The sequence below is a fragment of the Dromiciops gliroides genome, chromosome 4, assembly GCF_019393635.1.
Source record: "Dromiciops gliroides isolate mDroGli1 chromosome 4, mDroGli1.pri, whole genome shotgun sequence".
NCBI classification, from domain to species: Eukaryota; Metazoa; Chordata; class Mammalia; order Microbiotheria; family Microbiotheriidae; genus Dromiciops; species Dromiciops gliroides.
This window is the reverse complement of record NC_057864.1, coordinates 246,934,751-246,938,448: the sequence shown is the minus strand read 5'-3', so window position 1 is coordinate 246,938,448 and position 3,698 is coordinate 246,934,751.

Below are 3,698 nucleotides of genomic sequence, written 5' to 3'. Positions count from 1 at the left end.
ATAATTCTTTTTTTTTTTTTTTTGCAGGGCAATGGGGGTTAAGTGACTTGCCCAGGGTCACACAGCTAGTAAGTGTCAAGTGTCTGAGGCTGGATTTGAACTCAGGTATTCCTGAATCCAGGGCCGGTGCTTTATCCACTGCACCACCTAGCTGCCCCCTGGATAATTCTTTTTTTTTTTTAACATTTCTTCTCCATCAAGTCAAATCAAGTCAACAACATTTACTTAGTCCTTACTATGAACTAAGCCTGGGGATACAAATACAAGCAAAAAGAAAGACAATCCTTAACCTCAAGGAGCTTACATTCTAATGGAGGAAGATAGAACACATAAAAGAACCTTGAAAAGCAGGAGAGGAATTCCTTGGTGGGAGCATGGTAGCAGAATGTATTATTCTGTTTTGCTGTTTGATTAAACGTCTCTTATTTTGAACTAATATGTACTCTGTTTGGCTTAGTAAGAGCAAACAAATTGGTGGGAGCTCATGTGCTCAGTGGATACTGACTCAAAAAAGTACCTCAAAAGCGGTTGTAGTTCTCTGGGGACCCACAAATGAGCAGAGATTGAATGTTAAGTTTGGAAAATAGCTAGTAAACAATTTGACTGGAAGAAAAAGTGCAAAAAGGAGACTAATATATAATCAGTCTGGTTTTGAACTCAAGTTTTTCTGAATCCTAGTCCACTGCTTTGGCCATTATGCCTCTTTGTATACCTTGTCACCCTTAAGACAATTTTCCCCCTTTATTTTCCCTGGAGGTCTCACATTCTTTTCCTTGATGAGATAGATGGGGAGTGACTCAGACACAGCAATTGAACCTGTAGGAACATATGGAAACCCAAGGAAGAAAGGAAAAGAAAAGAAAAAAGTCTAAGACAGAACCTTGTGGAAACAAAGACATAATAATAATAGTCTCTGCCTGTGAGGAAATTAGATTGAGAAATCCAAAGCACTTACCAGAGCTGTCTTGCTGGAAACACTCTGGTGTCTCATCAGCTCCCTCACTTCTCCTAAAGCTGTATAGCTTTAGGCAAGGTAAAGGAGGGAGATGAAAATCAAAACAAGAATCAAAATGATCAATTCCTCATTACTCCCTCTTTTCTCAACCCCTTTCATTCTGGCTTCTGACCCCATCACTTGCTCTCTGAAAGGTTAACAACAACCTTTTACCTTTAATCATATGACCTTTTAAAAAAAAACTTCTTCCTCTTTGATGTCTCTATACCTTTTGATAGTCACCCTCCCCCTGACTTTTCTCTTACCTTTCTGACTACTTCTCAGGTTTTTTTTCTTCCTGGGATCATCACCCTTCCAAGAAGCATAGGTATTCCCCAAGACTCTGTCCTTGAGACCCTTTCTTTTCTTTCTACATTCTTTTCTAGTTTCTGCTCTCTATAAAGGAAGGAACTGGGAGGTTTGGGGTACTCTGTCCTCCAGCCCTCCAAATAGAAGAGAGGTGAGGTTGAGGAAGGTGGAGTCAATCAAAGCATCATAATAGTGAGTTTAGGGGCATCTGGGTGGCTCAGTGGATAGAGCACTGGCCCTGGAGTCAGGAGTACCTGAGTTCAAATCTGACCTCAGACACTTGACACTTACTATCTGTGTGACCCTGGGCAAGTCGCTTAACCCCAGTTGCCTCACCAAAATAAATAAATTCAAACAAACAAACAAACAAATAAATTGTGAGTTTAAAAGTGATGAGCTTAGGGGGCAGCTAGGTGGCGCAGTGTTCCTGAGTTCAAATCCGGCCTCAGACACTTGACACTTACTAGCCATGTAACCCTGGGCAAGTCACTTAACCCCCATTGCCCCGCAAAAAAAAAAAAAAAAAAAAAAGTGATGAGCTTATTCTGGGAGGGATATCTTGTTCTGTGGAGTAGCAGGGCAGCAGATGTCTGAAATGGAACTTATTTTCCCCAGCAAACACATCTATCTTCCAAGATTCTTCTTATCTGTTGAGGTCTTTACCACCCCCTCAATCATCCTAGTTTGTAACCTAGCCATCATCATAGACTTTTTACCCTCCATTCCTCCCCTACACTCAATAGGTTGCCAAGTCTTGTTGATATTTCCACAACTTCTCTTATAGTCAACTCATATGACTCACTCTCTCAGCTCACATGATCACCACCTAATTCAGGTCCTCATTACATCTTGCCAGTACAATTGTAATAGGCTGCTAATTAGTTTCCCTGTTTTCAAATTATTCTCAAAAATTTACAAAGAAATACTCTACTAAACTCCTTTTATGAAACACGTATAATCCTTTCCCAATTCCTTCTCCTCATAGCTCCCTAAATCATGTCCCTAATACATGGGTCTAACCATACTGCTTTCCTACTTAAACACTTTTTATTGTTTCTATAATAAAATTCAAAATCTTCCCAGTTGTTGTATACACAATCTGGCTCCTACCTGCCTTTCCAGCCTTATTTCACATTACTCCTAGGATTACAGTCAAACTGGACCACTAGCTGCTTCCCCAAGACCAATATTCCATCTCTCTCTTCCTTGTTTTTGCATAAGCTGACCCCTTCACATGGAATGCACTAAGAATCACAGAAATTTCCAAGCTGGAAGGGACCTTAGTGGTCATCTAGTCCAATTCATACTCAAAATGAGGCTCCCTATTATGACCTATTCAGAAAGTGGTCATACAGTTCCTATTTGAATGACTCCACTACTAGGCACCCACAACCCAAGATGCCCACCTTTTCTACTCTTGGACAACTCTCTTTTCCAAGTCACACTTCCCAGTTCCTTCCATCCATACTCATATCACATGGACTTGGAGCCTTTCACCATCCTGGTAGCCTTCCTCTGGATGTTCTTCAGCCGATCAATGCCCTTTCTAAACTGGGTTGCTCAGGTCATGATACTCTAGAAGTGGTTTGCCCAAGAAATACTACCTCATCACCTATGGCTCTCAGAATCCTTATCTTCCTTCAAGGATCTTTCGAAATGCCTTAGGGGGGCAGCTAGGTGGCACAGTGGATAAAGCACCAACCCTGGATTCAGGAGGACCTGAGTTTAAATCCAGTCTCAGACACTTGACACTTACTAACTGTGTGACCTTGGGCAAGTCACTTAACCCTCATTGCCCCACAAACAAAAACAAAAAAACCCAAACCAAACAAAATGCCTTTCTTGGTCTTTCCTCCTGTGTTCATGCTTCCTCTCTTTAATTACTTTGTTATGTATCTGGACCCCTAAGAGATAGATTTTAGGGGGGGAGGTGTGTCTGTGAATTATATCATAAATTTGTCTTCTTAATATTTTTACAACCAGTTCAATATAATTGGTTTCCTTTGTAACCCTATCATTTCATTTTATGCGGGTTTTTTGTTTTTGTTTTTGTTTTTGTGAAGCAATTGGAGTTAAGTTACTTGCCCAGAGTCACACAGCTAGTAAGTGTTAAGTATCTGAGTCCGGGATTTGAACTCAGGTCCTCCCGACTCCAGGGCCGGTGCTCTATCCACTGCGCCGCCTAGCTGCCCCAATTTTATGCATTTAAAAACATAATTTTGAAAAGGACCTCGCTAGATTGTCAATGTGGTCCATGACACAAAAAAGGGCTAAAAACTCCTCATCTAACTACGTGGTATCTTCCCAATAAATGCAAGATTTTTGAGGTCAAGGACTGATTTATTTTTGTCTTTGTATGTACAGTGCTTTGTGTGTTCGATTCACTTCAACAGGC